This window comes from Bombus vancouverensis, unplaced genomic scaffold (assembly GCF_051014615.1).
Source record: "Bombus vancouverensis nearcticus unplaced genomic scaffold, iyBomVanc1_principal scaffold0052, whole genome shotgun sequence".
Lineage (NCBI taxonomy): Eukaryota > Metazoa > Arthropoda > Insecta > Hymenoptera > Apidae > Bombus > Bombus vancouverensis.
In genome coordinates this window covers 342,529-361,439 of record NW_027468943.1, presented here as the reverse complement: position 1 = coordinate 361,439, position 18,911 = coordinate 342,529, and the positions used below count along the sequence as shown (strand labels likewise).

Below are 18,911 nucleotides of genomic sequence, written 5' to 3'. Positions count from 1 at the left end.
CCTTAAACTATAAAATCATTCAATGAGTCTTTCCGGATGTTTTTATGTAGACATAATTTCACATATCAGCACAGCTCCACCAATAGGATAAGAGTTACGTGGAAGCAACAGAGGGGAAGAAGAACATATAGATATCTAAAGGTTATTTTTGTCTCATTCAAGTTTCTGTTAACCGGCTTGGAAATTTCCTGTGCTTGTTTCGACTTTGAAGTCTTAAAAAAAAAATTGTAAGTAAATAGTATATATATAGTATATATATCTCGAGTCAAAGTTTCTCTTTATAAATAATAAACCGTTTAAAAGCTATATTTTGTATGTTTTTTCCTTATTCATAATTAAATAATAAATATGAAATACTTCTACAGACAGCCGACATCCTTCAATTAACCGAACAGCAGATGATTTAAAAATTAGTAGTTGAAAGATGTAAATGTTATTACATGTTCATAATTGATCGATAAATTTAAATATACAATTAGAAAATGTTTCTTCTTTATTGATAACTAAATAATACAGATAAGATACAAGATACTTGTACGAAAAGTCGGCGCGTCGTTCAATTAACGGAACAGCAGAGGATTTGAAAATTAGTAGTTGAAAGAAATAAATGTTATCATATGTTCATAATTGATCGATAAATTTAAGTATGCAATTAGAAAATGTTTCTTATGTTTGGAAGAATATATAATCACTGCTGAATGTTTTGTAGTTACGAAAGTTGTATACAAACATACATTGTACATACGACTAGTAATGGTACTAAATTACTGTTAGAGGGTCTTGGGTGTATAGAACCATATGGTTAAATTAATACTAGGGATAACGAATCGCGCGAGTGTAATTAATATTTTGAAATGCGTTGTTTGCATTAATTGATAGTTTTCTTATAAACTTTTTTATAAACAATTTCATTGCTATAGAAAAAAGATAAATGCCGGTAATATGTCTATCCTACTTAAATAGAAAGTGCAATATTTCGTTATAATATTTGGCGCAAGTTTATACATTATTACATCCAAAAATAATATTCTTTTTATATCTAAGCAATATTAAAATATAAAGATACAAATAGCTATGCGAGTAGTTAGTAGTTGATGCTTTTTACTTAAATTGTCTTATACTTCATAATTTGTAATAATATAATTCTTGTCATCAATGATTCTTTGTTTTTACTTTGTATATATTATACTTCCAGGAAGATGCCGCTCTATAAATTGACTTACTTCCCAGTTACGGCATTGGCAGAACCAATCCGTTCTTCTTCAGCTATGCTAGTATTCCATTTGAAGATGAACGTATCAAAAAGGACGTCTGGCCAGAAATAAAGCCCTGTATGCTTAAAATTTAAAGAAGTTCTGTTTCTTAAATCTCATCTTTCCTAATTTAACTAAAGTAGCTAAATAAAGTAGAACACAATTATGCAGAGTATAACAGAGATTATTGTTTACTCTCCATTGCTCTATAAGATATGTGGGAGAACAATAGGTATTGTTAAGGAGACAATGCCCTTTGTTTGCTGATAAATTATCAATAAATTAAATTATATCTTTCCAAAACAGATAACAGGAAGCTAGATATTTAAGAAGCATCATAATCTGTTTGTTCGATAGAATCTTTGATTCTATTAGTTGTATGTTTTTAGTGACTCCTTATGGCCTGCTTCCTATGCTCGTAGCTGATAGAAGGAAGGTTGCTCAGTCTACAGCTATTTGCCGTTACTTAGCCAAACAATATGACTTAGCTGGAAAGACTGACTGGGCAAATCTTCATATTGATGCCACTGTTGATACTATTCATGATATTCGTCATAGTGAGTATCCAGTGCTGTTTTGCATAAATCTTATGAGAATCTTGATAACACATAGTACATATCTGTTCAGGTATTTATTAGTTGAAATCCGATTTAATATTTGATTTAATCGAACGATACACGTATGTCAACAATACAAGACAAAGGATTAAAAAGGATTGCAATTCTATCTTCAGTATCATTTAAATTTCGCACAAGACTGTATTCAAGTTAGTATAACATTAGCGAATAGTATTTAACTGAAAACAAATTTTCAGAAATTGCCGCCTTCCACTATGAGGAGGACGAGAAGGTCAAAGCTGCAAAACGCAAGGCTGCTGAAGAGACGCTGCCGTTCATTTTAGAACGTTTGGACCAGCAAGTGAAGGAAAATGACGGCTACTTCTACGATGGTACTCTCTCTTGGGCTGATTTAACATTCGTTGCTCTGCTCGATTATTTGAACTTTATGTACAAGTCTGATCTGATCGAGAATTACGAGAATCTGAAGCTGCTGGAGAAAAAGGTCCTCCTTCTGCCCAAGATCAAAAACTGGATTGAGAGACGCCCAGTTAGCGAATTCTAAACTTCACGATTGCTTATGGTTTTATAAGCGTTTAAAGATTGCGGTCTTAGTGTGTTGAGAGAACGAAGAACGAATCGTGTTGATGGAAGTTTGTATGGAATATACTGATTGCTTTTAACATTCATTAGTTCCAGCTATTACCGATATTTTTGTCATTTAGTTAGGGTTTTCCCTTTAGATTACGTTGTGATAGAGAACTATTATTTGTGTATTCCTACAGAAACATACGAACTATATAAACTGTTGACACGATGTTGTGCTTTTGTATTATAGAGATAATAATAAAACCATCAAACAATCATTAATTATGTTTTTTATTATATTCATTAAGAATTGAAGATTACCTCCTTGGTGATCTTGATAATATCGTATTTTACAAATGTTGAACAAAAAAAAATGTATGATTATTTTATTCAATACGTTATGAGGGTTGCTTTAAAAAAAATACGAGTTACATATTTCTTTGAAGAAAGCATGATTTTTATCGATACAATAATGTTCTTCTGTTATCGCTTTAAAGTTGAGTACTTCGTTGATTACACGAGAGAACTCGCCTACAGCAAACAAGATACGACCGTGTGTAAAGTAATTAATCTGGTTGCTCGTTGCTAGCTACACATAAGGCTTGCGTAAAAAAAAATATGCATTTCAGTTCAGGCGGAGAATTATGTAGGAAGTCATTTTGTCGATCAATAACTTAGTTAATAAAAGATCAAATTTTCATGTACATAAATGTAAGTAACGTTCAAGTATTAATCATTACATACAATTTTTGTATAATTCGATATCTTGGTCACTTACATCTTACAAATGATACATAGATAATATTTATGAGATACATTGGAGCTATCTTTTAGTTAACGCCATTTTTTCTTGTTTTCTCTGTACTTTTACTATTCTTCCAAAAATATCAAAGGATCGATGACTTCAAATTAAACTAGAATTGCTTCGGTATATTGTCAATCAATGGCTATTTGTATTCACATCTATATCAAAGGAAAACCGATTGCAAAATTAATTACCCTTGCAACTCCGCAATATGAAAATATGTGTGATCGACCTTGAAGATGACAAATCTCAATGTTTGAAGTAGTACAAAAAGATGATAATTTAATTTCGCTTTATCAAACTGTACAAAATTTGTATACACATACAGAAAAAAAACGGAGTTCAAACATTAATCAACATGAATTATCGGTTATTATTGTTGAGTAATTATTAGGATTAGAGTTTTGGAGTATCGATCGTATCGAGATTTAACTATCGGTTTCCGCAATTTATTGTTTTTCTAAATTATGTCTAAATGGTATCAGTTTTTGAATATTTTATAGTTTACACTCCAACATACTGACGTAAGCTATCGAAAATAATTGTAAATTATGCAATATCATTTTTTTTATATTTCATAATCTAAATTTCAATCTATTTTTTGTATTTAACATCCCTTATTTATTGTTCGTGTTCCGTCTTGTACGTTCTTCAAAAAATCTTAATTTTTTTTTCGATAAAATCTTGTGTGAATTTACAAAAAATACGATTCTTCGTTTAATTTTTTTCCCTTATTGTCTTTACATATTTGGAGTTTAAACGCGTTATAAGTACGTCTTTTTTTAACATGATTACGTAGAATTCTTATTCTGAATAAATTATTTGTTTCCGCTTCATAACTGTTTCTAAATTACAGTGCATTTAATCTTGAAATGCACGGTAACATTTTACACTCTTTACGTTCTAAGGAATTCTCAGGATCGGTTAAAAATTAAATTACAGTAATGGTAATACTCAATATTAATGTCAGACGTGGATACTTCACTGTTTTGTATAATAATTTGTTATCTTGGCATCGATCAAGGTACAAAACTCGTGGCCATACACCACGTTGTCCATATTATTTTCATCTCGATAATATATTTTGTATATTTATGATGTTATTATTTTACTAGTATAACGATTATTGCACTATATTCTATAAGATGGAGCTTTTGTACGAACAATTTCAGGAACTTTTATAACAAAGGAAAGTACTAATTTTTAACATTAACTACCCACGACAATTTACGACAATTACTTTAACCTACGTTCTTACTCTAATTCTTATTCGCTCGCCTAATGTTTGAATTTTTAATCAATCATTGTTGATGAAAAATTGCGATGATAATTGCATTGCGGATATTTATGCAAATGCATATTTTCGTGGATACAATAATACAATTGAAAGATTTGATACAATCGAAAGGACTTGGGCAAAAGTATGTTTCTATCCATTAAATATCATCGATAGTGCTGTACTTTTGGATATTTTACAAAATTTTGCGTCATACGCATTCTATAAATTTTCGTATCTTCGAATCACCCATAATTGCATAAAAATCCACTGTTTTGTGATAATGAATATTAATGACGGTGGAATTTAAGATTCCCGGATTCAGTAACTTGTCTTACTCTAATACATGTATTGCACGTTTTTGGAAGACTAAAGATTCTTTGCTCGAGATCAACGCGACAAATATTGTACTTCGTGGTGAACGTTTCGCTACAGCCTTTCGACCTCTGTGATCGAGTTTACGCTTTTCCTCGATTTTATACTCGATCTCCGTAGCATGCTACTCCTTAAAGGCTCACCGCGAAGCGACGCTCTCATCGAATTCCTCGCACTGCATTTAGAAAATGATCGGAACATGGCGACCGGTGGTGTCTCTTCGTCCTCGCGTTTCCTGTCAAAACATTGCGTTTAAAAATATTGAATCCAATCGCTTAAAGATTTGAATAACTTCCCAACTCGATCCTTCTCTTCTGTTCAAAAGATTTAAAAAGCATTTGAAGAAAGAAGATAGTCCAGTTTTCTTTTGAGAGATTTAACAGATTTTAAGAAGAAAGTAATACGAAAGCATACGAAGATGTAGATCTAACAGAATGCTTGAGAATCTTGAACTTCGAGCTTGAAGATCTGTGAATATCTTTGAAAAAAGGAGACCGAAAGTTCCTTTATGTGATTTTACCTTCCGATACAAGGTATATCCCACATCTTCTGATCTTTTCCAAAATCCTCGCTGTCCTGCAGCGTCTGCGGAAGATCCTTATTCAATGTTTCCGGCAAAAAGAGAGTCAGAAGACCGCCCATAATTTCGAGTGTGCCCAGCACAAGAAGAGGTAGGAACGAGGACACAACATTGAGATAGACTACGAAGGGTGCGAGGATACTAGCAACGTATCCCATTATATGTATCAAAGCTACACCCTGAGCTCTAACCACAGTTGGTAATACTTCAGCCGCATATTGGAGACCGATATTGTATGAAATGTTTATCCAAAATCTACCGAGAATTGCCAGAGAAGCTGTATATATACCTGAAGAAAAAATTTTAGCATTAGTTTTTAATTCTAATTTTTCATGAAATAATTTTAGAAAATTTTAAGGAATAAAAAGAGAAGAAATTATTTTATCTGTCTGTAATTTGTCTGGTTGTCTGCAATAGTTGATACAAGCATTTGCTAAGCTTAATATAAGCGTGCTTAGCTCTAAGCTAAGCACAAGAAATAAGCTGCTTATCTATAAAACGTTAATCTAGCCAATTTGAATCTAAGGGATTGTATTATGGATTACGGCTACTGAAAGCCATATAGCACTGCTGGAGCGCTGAAGCCCATCATTTTGAGGACTATTGCCAACGCCCTTTGATATATGCGGAAATACGAAGCGATCTTATGATCAAAGCAGTAGAAGGGGAAATAAAATATCTATACAACGGATACATGATAGGGCTTGGAAACTATTCTAGCAATGTAGCAAATAATCTACAAGCATTTGCATGTTATAAATATTCCAAAATATACATTTTCTTCCTTTCAAAAAGCACAATGTTATACGAATGAAAAATATTCGTCTGATTAAGTCAGAATTATCGACTTAAGCTATTTAGAAGATTGATCAGTAATATAGAAGGGTGAATATATAAAAACGAAATGTACGAACTATTGGAAACGGCAGAAGCCCAGATGCTGAAGATACCAGAAATGACGAGGGAACCACACGCCAGCCATCTTCTGCCCCATCGATCAAGAACGAGCGTGAGGAACGTGTCAGCAGGCAGCTCGGCTGCTGCAGCAATCGTGAACGTAACAAACACGTCCAGGCCTAAATTATCGACGTTTCGTACGTGACCATCGAACACCAAAGAAATCGCCATCCTATATTTCGTAAAACAATTTCATATGATAAAGAAAATCACGCTATCATATTTCATGTGAGAAGCAAATTCCTTGCTTCAGAAATGAAGTATTTTTAGACAAAAGATATAAAACTGTTCGTGAGATTTTTACAAGATACAATTCCGATTTTACGTCAATCTATTTGATATCTGTTTAATAGCGATACGAACCAAATAACAATAAATAGAATCGTGATATTCCGTAGTTGTGGCGTTCTAAATAGATCCAACACGGAGTACGTTTTGTCTGCTTCCTCCTCTTTGCAGATTCTGGCACAGGTTTCCTGTTATTAGCAAATTTTTAACTAGTTAATGTCGTTTGTCTGTTTTTCTTACAAATTTATGTGAATCTGTAATGTGTACAAAGATTACGATAAAATCCGGAAGAAAGTTTATGTTATATTTGTATGAGACGATCCTTTCGAAATAGTTTACTTGGACGTTCGCAAATTTTTTCATTTTACTTTATAAAACATCAAACCTCTGAAAGTCGATTATCTCCTTATATCGTACATTAATGTTAATATTGCCATGATCTATTCATAGACTGAGCAGTTTCCAAATGTTTAATCTATTTGTATAAAAATTTTCAAAGATAAAAACAATATACAAATTCAATAAATAACATTACAGAAATAGACAATAACAGACAATAACAGAAATTGACAGCAATTTATCGCTGGCAATTTAGGTGATGAATAAGATATAAAATTACTAGGTTGTAAACAAATTTTCATTACGTAAAAGACCCAATTAGACTTCTATTCAAAGAAAATGATTATATGATATGCTTAAAGGCATATAAATTGGTATTTATAGAACGCACATAAAGCAGGAAAGATCATAAAAGTAGAAAATACGGAAAAGATTGCGGTAATCGGTTTATTTACCCGGAATCGTCTATAGATGTCATCGGGCACCTTGGTGCCGTTGATTCGCTCGAATTTACCAAGGATTTTAATGGCCCTGTCTATCTGACCTTGGCTGACCAGCCATCGAGCGCTTTCCGGTATCAACCATGGCGTACCTACGGCTAGAACAAGAGGAACTGAGGTGACAATACAGGTCATCCTCCAGTCGGCCAAATAATAGGCGATCCAGGGTAGAATGCAAGTTGCAAATGTGAAGAATATTGCGATCGACATATTCGCCACGAATGTCCTCCACTTTGGTCCAACGTATTCTAATACTGGAATAAAAAACATAATATTTAGAAGAATCATCTGTAAAAGAAATATTCTGTGAATAAAGAATGGAACAATATATTAGGTTGTCGCAGAAATTTCTTTCGTCTCGTAAGGAGATAATAGACGCATACTATTTTTTGTTTTATATTATTTTATTGAATTATATTCATTGGGACAAAATAGATCATACGTAATTCAATAAAATAATATAAAACGAAAGAAACTTTTGGGGCAACTTAACGCAATATGAAGAAGAACAATTTGAGTTACAAATATATAAAAAGTAGATATACAATATATAGATTAATTTAACAAACGTGTTTAGTTCTACGATTAAATCGTGTTTAGATCTAATAACAAGGACTTTAATAATTTCCCGATGATTGTTCAAGCCCATTTAAATTTCCGTAAGTGTTTCGATACTTATCGACAAGAATACGTTTCTATTTACGAATTATACAGGGTGGTTGGTAACTGGTGGTACACGCGGAAAGGGGATGATTCTACGTGAAAAAAGAAGTCGAAAATATAGAATAAAAATTTTTCGTTTGAGGCTTTGTTTTCGAGAAAATCGACTTTGAATTTTCGCTCGGTACGCGTGCACTTTATCACGTCTCGTTATAACGGATCTCACTGTAGATCGTTGTCTCAATTGACGTTATTTTTAAAATTTTTTAAATTTTTAAATTTTTAAATTTTTAAATTTTTAAATTTTTAAATTTTTAAATTTTTAAATTTTTAAATTTTTAAATTTTTAAATTTTTAAATTTTTAAATTTTTAAATTTTTAAATTTTTATTCTATATTTTCGACTTCTTTTTTCGCGTAGAATCACCCCCTTTCCGCTTGTACCACCAATTACCAATCACCCTGTATTTCTTAAAGATACAAAAGGTAGAATCACGCGTAACTAGCAATATCATAAATTAACTGTGAATAAACGGATCGTTGGAGTCAAAGGATCATTTACATAATTCAAACACGAGCGTGTGTTACCTTGTTAAGCTATTTATGGTAGATATTGAAAGATCGATAAGCCTGAGATACATATTTATGTCGAAACGAACATTCTCTACGGAAAGTCGAGTCTAATTCGATGAAAACAATTGACTTCCTGAACGAACATATCGATATATATCCACAGTGCAATGACAAGTAAATATTACTCTATTTTCGTACAAGAAAACAGATTAAAACGATGAGAAGTTATCTTGAACAATTGAACTGACCTACGCGATGAATGAATCTCGTAATTTCACGAATACGTAGACGAAATTAATGTCTGGTGCGTATACGTCCAATAAATTAGAAACGCAAGGTTGTAACTCTTTAATCGCATAACAGGACAAGATGCGATAAACACGTGGAAATATATCATAGTGAACAACGTCTATTTGTAGTTGCCGTAAAATAGGGAGTAATTGCTCTTAATGAAGCAACCGTGTTAGCCACTTAATAGTGGCTTGCTTCTAATCCGGAATCACCTTCAATTAGTTGTAACTAGTGGCTTCCTGATAATTACCGCTCAGTGGTTGTTTCTTTTTTCTTTTTTTTTTTTTGCTTCATTATAATTGCGATGCTCGAACCATGTTTACCATGGAACTCGCTTCCTTATTTAAAATCACTTTGTACCATTCAATTTTACTTTTCATGCTTCATAATGAACCAATTTATAATTCACAATAAACCAAAATGACGAACGTTCGTTTAAATCACGAGTTTCAGATATTTCTATTCTCTAAAATTACCTGAATTAATTTTTATCAAATAAAATAGCTATAGGATAATTCCACAAATCAGATATTTTGAGCAAATATCTCGGAATTTCCTGTTTAATTCGCCGTAAATTTTTCCAATACGCTCTGGACCTCCTACATATATATAACGTGTCTATACATAACTGTTAATTCATCATTTTCTCGTAATCCTAACAAACAATGCTTAAAAACTTTAACTACATTTTGGATTATTATCTCGCACGAATAAATTTTAAGCTATTAATCGCTTTCCTGAAAATCTGGGTTGGTTATCAGCTTCGGTACGAGACCATCGAGTAACTCGGTACGCATGAACGGAAATAATCTCCCAGTTATATCCAAATGTTTAATAATTCTCTACATAGAAATTTAATGAAAAATAAGAATAGAAGAACCTAGCATTACAAAAATCAACTTCCATGAAATCTAAATATTATTTATGCTGTCTGTAATTTTCAACATCTTCTTTCGCAAATCATCATCACCATCATCATCATCATCACCATTGCGACAGCCATTCTAAAATATATGTATCATTAATTTAATAGAAAATAAGAGTAGAAGAACCTCACGTTATAAAAATCAATATTCATAAAACCAACAAAATATCGTTTTTTAAATATATGTATCATTCAGTTTGTATTGCCTTTACAACGCGTAGATAGGGCGAGGAGATCTCTTCTGAAGACGAGATATTATTGTCATAGAAAGGATACAGAAAGGAGAAGAAGACGTAAAGAAGCTTCTCTGAGACCACTCGTTTCATCACTTCGCCTCTCAAGGTTTACTGCCTTTAACATTACATTATTCGCGCAGAAAAAGTATTCGCTTTTCTCCCAGCTGTTTCCGTCACCCTGTAATTTCATATCGTGTTACCGTTCGATCAAAAGCGACAACTCATTTATTGTAAACGAAGATTCCGTGCGGCACAGTTAGCAAAGATAAATTACAGACGATCGTATTAATAATAATAATCTGACCGATATCTCGCAATGCGACCAATCGATAAACGCGAGCACCGTCCAACGCAAGGACGTTGTTAACGTTTCGAAACTGATTAACGTTCGTTCTCTTCTTTCTTTTCTTTCGTTTCTTCCTTCTCGCCTGTTGGCTCGTAAAAGTATCTTAGCATTTATAGACATTTTTTATTTATTTATATTTATTATATATGATGGTATCATAATTAGTACAACAAAGTATTATTACGTTTCTGTTATATATTCATGAATATATTGGAATTTCATTAGGATCGTAATAAAGTCATATAATAATTATATCGAATATGACGTCAGAATTATAAATACGGTTATTATAATGCAGAGTTTCAATTAAGTAAATTTAAAAATCTATATACAAGATACAAAATTATTTAGCGTAATTATATATTTCACAGTAATTACAAAAATATTTAATTATAAAAATAGTCAAACATTTATTATATTAATAAATCCCGATATTTGATAACCATTTATTACATGTTTAAGATAACTATTTATGCTGTATATTTGTACTAAATAAATGTTTGCATTAAATATCTCGTAACTTCTATGTGCATCTTCAGAAATGCTTCAAACTTTACCAATATAATCATTACAATGCTAATGAAATTTCAGAATGTTTTATATAACACATATTCTACATACATATAAATTTTCTGTGGCAAATATGTAAATGCTTTTATAAACTACTAGGTTTATACGCTTTGCAGTCTCATATTTTCCTCCCACTGTTAGCATTATCTGCAGTTTGTATGTGAGTTGTATGAAGTTGATCGAATTCTACGCTTTCAACGATCTGGTCGAGTGACGTTCTGCTTGAATAAGTTATAAATCCTGGCAGGAAGAAAGGCACGTGTTATTGATATCGACTGGTTAGCTGGAATGTTGAATAGGAATTTAAAGAACCAACTCAAACTTTATCGATAATAAAATATGGAAAATATGACCGCAAATAATACGTGAAAAATAATGGAAATATTCTATAGGATACTTGAATGTTTATTAGAGAATTTTAATAATAATATGGAACATAAAGAAGAAAGAAATTCGATGATACTAAATAATGATGATACTGAAAATTTCAGTGATTTTTATTAATATAAAATTAACATTAATATAAATAAAAACAAAATCTATTATAAATGATATAGACGAACTTTTTAACTAAATATCGTTAGAAAGAAAAGTGACACAAGTATACATACGAAACAATACAAAAAATCCGCATCTATCTAGAGAAATTTGTTATGAATTTCAAAGTCTGTATAAATACGTATACTAATACATAAAGCTTCTAAAGCTCTAAAGTTTTAATGTTTAAAAAAAAGTACAAAAATATTTCTATTAAAATATATATGATATTTTCCACGGTATTTTCTACGCAGTTTCTACAATTAAGGATTTCCTCGTTCCCATCGATTTTCCTCTAGTTGTGAGACCCTCGGATAATCACGTCCCTTTCATTTTATCTTCGCTACGCTCGATTATAAATACGGAACTGAATATAGAATTATTTGCAAATCAATGAATCCGATGATGTAATTTGTTACGCGCTCGAAACGAATTAGTATCACTTATCTTAGTTTCAATCAATACCTCACTTTCTCAAGTCATTGATTAAAATACGATTTACATTCGTACAGATCGAGCCTTCTTTCTCAATATTTCCGTCGAATATTCGTGATCAATCGTTTAATCGACCTTGATAATTAGAATAGAAATAAGAAAATTCGAACGCCAACTCATTAACGAACCAGCCACTTGCTCACGAATCTCGTCAACTTGGCCTTGTTTTGTCCAACAAATTGTAAATTTTTCCAACCTCGGCTTGAGTCATCGATTCAGGGTTAATGCACGTCACCTGAGTTTCTTTGGTCTCGATTTTCACAATTGGAATGCTGTCTGCAGGACAAACTTGCTATTCGATCAAGAAAACTCGTTTCAATGACTCGTCTGATGAACTTTCAATCAGCGTTCTTACGCTTCAACAGAGTCTCTTCAAAAGTTTCAATCAGGGTCTTAACGCTGTACTTTCAGGGTATAAAATATCTTTCAAGACAGAGACTAGTCTAGATTTTCTCTTCAGTATATTGATATTAGAACAATAACTGGAAAATATATTTCTACAGTATTATAATTGAAATTTTTTCATGTAGAGTTATAATAAAATTTTGTATTATAAATTGCCTGTATTATGGATATCAGACAATGAATTCAGCATGAATTATATCGATCTTATATTAAACAATTTATTAGAATTTTCAATGGAATATTTAAAATGTTACTTGATTGTTTTATATTATTATGTGATATTTTTACGAATTTTAAATAAGTTTGCTAGAAGAAGATGTTCATTTTAATTAAAACCATATACATGTATGTATGTATATATATACATAGATTTATAGTTGTGGAAGCGTTCGTTGTAGAACCATTCATTCGTTACCTTCGCTTTCCGTTGGGAAGTGAAAATTTATGAAAACCCTGGTATGCTATAGTTGTCCAGAAATGAAAAGCAATTTTGAACAACTAATCCTTTGTAATCAGAATATTGTCTCGTTAAAAGAGAAAACAAAATTATAATTGATCGCGAGTACAGAGGGAAAATATTAGTATAGAAAATGATTGCTGTTACGACCGTTCGCGGAGAGACGCGGTCGCGAGGAAAACGCGTCAGCGAGAGGCGTAAATTCTCGCTACGATTCGGTGAATCGACGCCGCGAAGTAGTCGTTCCCCTGTTTCGATTAAGATAACAGAGGTGGTTGAATGAATATGACACAGTAGTAAGTTATATTTCACCGTTTATTCCACAACTTATAACGAGGATAGTTACACTGGTGCGTATGTACGAGATGAGTGAGTGACTGATCTGCGGGTGTGTATACCCGCTCGAAGGATGTTGACCGTTCGAAGGATGTAAAATCAATACAGTACTGGGAGACGATGATGTGTCGGAGGAAAGCTAAGGATGGGTGTGTCTAGCGCACGGGACCATCGGATTTGTTGGTGCCGATGTTATTTAGGAGAGTGAGGGAATAGGCTTCGTTTCTAATTGGTTAAACGAAGGGTCTTAACCGCCCTCGAGAGAAAGTGGTTAGTGGGAGGACAGTTGCAGCGTACGTGCGAAAAACCAACTTTCCTTAGTTAAGCCGTGGTAGACAATAGTCTCGAGAAATTCCTCGGAAACAGATGTTTGTTTGAAGGACCTTAGCAGGCAAGTGACTCAGGTTTATGACGGATGCTTAAGGCTATTGAGGGTACGCCGTACGGAAGAGCGGACATCTGGTGTCCGTCTGGCCCGCGGTGTGTGACCTGGGCCAGGCAGAGAGTCTCCCGGCGTAACAATTGCGAACTAACTACCTTTAAATATTATAAATATTCAATGGTATATATAAATCCAACTATCTTAAAGTTTCATATTTTTATCTTGCATGAAATTCTTATAAAACAGGAAAATTAATTTTTCTCTGTCTCTCTCCCTCTCTTTGATATAAACGCCGCAGTTGAAAAATAAATATGTATGACCTCATGTATATTCATATGTATTTAAGCATCTTTCTTCGTAACTTTGAATGGTTTTCAATTTCATTTAAATTGTTGCATGGCAACGTGAGTTCTGTTGCAAAATTCATATACTTGTAGAAACGTCAGTCGTAAATCATTTATATATATACGTCATTTATATATATACCAATTAATTAAGACTATGTCTTAAGATAAGACTGATTAAAATATTAGCTTTCGTATCATTTGTAATACTTTCATTCATGCTTATAAGTAATTAATGCTATCAAAATGAAACGTAAAAACTGATTTAAAAAAAAGGAAGAGAGACGCTTCATTGGGAAATAAGGATACATACGTACAAGTACTTTTTGTAGCCACTGTGTGGCTTTCAAACTCAATTCCAGGGCAAAAAAGAAATTATTGAAAAACGGTTACCTAATATGTACATCATAGTGAAGCAATTATCAAAGGCGAATCCAACGAAAAAACGACACAAAGTGAACTGCCAGAAGCTACCCGTGAACGCAGTAGCCACCCCAGCGAGAAATCCCATTAAATTAGCTCCGAGCAAAGCTGGTATTCTTCCATATTGATCAGCAACCCATCCAAAAATTAATCCTCCGAAGATAGCGCCGATGAAGAAGATACTTTGAGCTATGGTTGGCAGTGCATCATACTGACAAACCCATCCCAGCTGCAACAGAAAACTACAGTCGAATGATTTACTTCTGATCACTATCAGCATCACGGGAATCTTATAGCAATTTCAACGCCTCGATTAAACGAATTTTCGATCAAAGTTTCGAAATTCCTAATGAAGCGCGCCTCTGTCCTTTTTCCTTTCCCTTTGAGGAAAAAAGAAGGAGAAGCTTAAGACCCTGCGCGTTCTCGCGTCCTTCTTCTGGATGCTTCCTACCCCTCGATGAATAATTCTCCTCCTGACGAGCGACGCAAAGTTCATGGAAATCCACTGGAGCAAAAAGTCTTGCAATTTATGTCGAACAAATCTGTGTGTTCGCGCTGTTGCTCGTTATAACGTTTTATTAAAGTTTCTTTTCAATCCGGTATTTTCATTTTCAGTTTCATTTTCAGATTGTATTTTATTTGGCAATGTAACGCTTGAATTTAGAATGTACTCTGTAATTTCACTACATGCACTAATTATTACTGCAATATGTACTAGTAATTCTGTTACGTACTATAATTTTCCTCTGTGGAAATCGACATTGTTAATTTTCCCACTTCTGAACTATCGATCTTTCCACAAACGTTTATTCGACCCTTTCCATCGTTCTTCCTTCTTTCCAAAAATTGTACACTACGCTTATTTTTTATCGAAATAGATCATGCAAATAATCGAATACGACATACACAGCATAAAGGGATTGATTGATAGGAACAGATAAAATATTCAAAAAGCAGGAAATTACAAGTCGAACATTTTCTGTCACCTCGGATGCCACAGACGCATAAGGGACGGTGGTATAATTAAATTCCCATCCTTGTTGGCAATCTTTCGTTGGCCACGATGGGTCTAGTACGTGGCTTCCATTTAGCAAAATTTCCGTGTAATTTACATCGTACATGCTGCATCTCGAGTAACCTTCGCGGTTGACTGGTATCGCCAGCGACAGCCTGAAACGAAGGAGAAGATAACGTAGATTGGTTCACGGTCTTCGATGCCGATGGACGTTCCGACAAGCGAGTAATTAACTTTCTATTTGAAACTCGACAAAAAATATTGGGAATCTCGAGTATTTATTGAGCTAATAATATTGATTGTTAGTCGAGTCTGATAAAACGTATTTGACTGGAATTTCATTTAAAGCGAAGAAAGTTATTTTCAATTGTAGCTGGATGTACGTTAATTGCTGTTTTCCTGTCTTTACAAATTACTCATTCCTTTGTTTCATCAGCCTTTTCGATTATTATTGTCTCGTATTATTATTGTCGAGTATTGTCTCGTGGTTATTATCTCAACGCTTTTATCGTGTCAATTTATTGCGTTGTGTTCATACGGGTTTGTAGAATATATAATAAACAATGCAATGAGAAATGAAAATGAGAAAATTTTGAAGAATTATTAAATTAGGTAAATTGAAGGGAAAGAAGTTCTGTGAAGGAACTGGATTGGATCTAAACAGATAATAAAGAAAGATGATCCAAGATTTGCGACCTCCGACGTATGTCGAAAACACTTACTCATTAATAACGAATGTCATTAAGATAATTCAGTGACGGTAATTGCGTCTGTTATTCTGATGAATGTTACATAACGAGATAGGAAGTCGATGTCATGATGACTGGCGCTGTCTGAATCAAATCAACCCTATTCACAACCAGATAATACCGTCAAACGATGTTTACATTATTATAATATGAAATCCAATTTGAAGGCTTCGTGAATTTCTATTATCCTTCAATGAAATTATGAAATAATGGCGCAATTTAATGATAAAGATTATTATTATTTCATTAGGCTTGCTGTATAATTTGCTAGATTGTCTTCAACCAGATAAATATATCAATAATTTTGGCAATGGCTATCATCACATACTTTATCGAAAGAGAGAACATTGGTTCTCTTTGATTTTCGATCGTTGAATCGTCGAAAGAAAACTTCGCGGCTCAGAGAAAGTTCTCCTACAAACACGTACATAGCATAAAAATCGGTAACACGCGGAAGTTCTACAGGAAAAAAATCAAAAAGACTTGCTGAGCAAGGCAAGAACTTTCCAATAGAAGGTGAGCATAATAATAAATAACACTTGCACGGATGCTTGCGGAGGAGTCGTTGACTATATTAAACTAATACTAATTATGAAACAATGTAACAGTAACGGTACTAGTCGTAATTAACATACTATCGTTAACATTATCGTGATATCGAAATTTCTTCCCACAAGATCACCGATTAATTGCATCGATTTGCGAAATTCTTAGTGTTCGATGATTATCATAGTCGAGGAAAGGTATTTACAAGACATTAACATCCGCATCTAATCACATCTCGTAGCATCGCGACTTATCACGCGTATCGCCTAACCTTTACATGAATATTGAACGAACGAACACTTCGAACGCATTATGCAAGTGTACGTTACGTTTTTCATTCGCCGGTAAAAGCTTTCAAAAACGAGTTAATGAGCGAATGATACGTGGCATGCGCGAAAGAAACGAATGCTTGCCCATAGAATAGCTGAAAATGATTCGAAAAGTATACTAGCAAAATAACAATAGATTCAGATGATAACTGACCAGTCGACCAGGATTAGTCACAGCCTTTTAACAATTCTATCGATTTTTTGCTACTATTATACTTATTTACTCCAAAGCTAAGATCCTATCTAGGCTAAACTAAACGTTAACTATGACTCACAGTTGGAAAATGCACTTATCTTATACGTAATCATTTATCAATTACTGAGTTCGTTAAGTTCTATTTTTGTTTGCTGAAAGGAAAAAATCTTACATTAATTAATCATCGCTATATCGTTGTTTGCTATTGTCTTTCGTCTGATCGACAATCATTTACCCATTCCGTCGTTGTAGAACTCTTCATTTCTGGTTCCTATAATCTGGTATTTAATATCATCGAATTTATTTTGAAGCACGTGCACGTGCCAAAAAATTAGGTCACGGAAATTTTATGCATTTCTGTGAAATCTGAAAGGGCAAAATTGCAAAGTACACGTGTGACACGTGGAAATATAAAAAAACATCGGAAAGTAGCACGCTTTGTAACGTTTAATCGAGGTAAAACAATTTTTTATCCAGCTTCTAGTTTTTTCTTTCGCTTCCTTTATATTCTGAAAAATATGCGTAAAAATCCGCAGGCTACGTATTATGACGTAAACGGAATGGAACGAATCAATAATAGAATAAATTAAATAATATTAATATTAAAATATTAAATAATATTAATATTAATATAAAAATTATAATAATAATAATCGATAATAAAAGAAATTAAGGACAATGGAACACATATTCGATTTATACTAAATATCCGCGGCTGTCCTGATATTTATTGCCAGTCGCGTACATACGTTCAAGTTATAATTTCTAATACCATTAGAAAGTTAGGAGAATTTTAATCGAGAACGAGCTCTATACCCTTTGAACGTAATTTGTTCGTCACTTAATCGCTGCACGCAGTAAACACTAACGAGCAGCTCTTAAACAAAAGTATTTGTACGTTATGGTCAACAACAGGGTGACTAGTTATTCGCGCGTTCTCCTGTTTCATTGAAATTTTAATTGCATCAACGTAGTTCGTTCTATGGTCGACGTCTTAACATAATTGTACGGATCGAATGTCTTTACGTAAAACTGTCCCGTGCATGTTGACGATTCGCGGCCAATCAACGATATCAGGCCGAATGTTACGTGCTCGACGCTATTTTTTCGCCTTCACGCTCTCATTGTTTGCGCGAAGGTTCAACGCGTTCGCGCGGCGTACGCGATAATACGCGCTCCGGGAATTTTATCCAAGGAGCATTGTGCGAGCGCAACACGTTGCGACACCACATCCTTTGCCTCTCTCGAAACGTCTTAATAACGAATTATGGTGCAATCGAACCATGCGCGTATAGCAAAAAGCAATCGTTTCTAGCCGTTCACTTTGAACACCGCGAAGGTTAATTTGGCAACTACATATATATCCATGTATTGTGTTTCTAACGATTGCCAAATGCTATTTTCATGCATATAGTGATGCCATCCTTTTGTTACGAAGGATTAGCATCAGAGAAATTTTCGGCTTATTACGCATATTGAAAATGTAACGTAAGATTCATCTTTTTTTTCAGCAAATATGCAGAGATACGCACAGGTGCGTTTGAGTATTAGAGCACCTACTGGTTACATTTATTGGAAC

At 33.5% G+C, this 18,911-nt stretch overlaps 1 protein-coding gene and 1 pseudogene across 1 annotated transcript in view; one reads left to right on the top strand and one right to left on the bottom strand.

Moving 5' to 3' along the window:
• The window catches only part of LOC143304732 (glutathione S-transferase-like), a 34,344-nt gene that overhangs the window by 9,780 nt on the left and 5,653 nt on the right, over positions 1-18,911 (bottom strand). The gene's annotated exons all lie outside the window — the stretch shown is intronic.
• Positions 1,062-2,680, top strand: LOC117162649 (glutathione S-transferase-like; annotated as a pseudogene).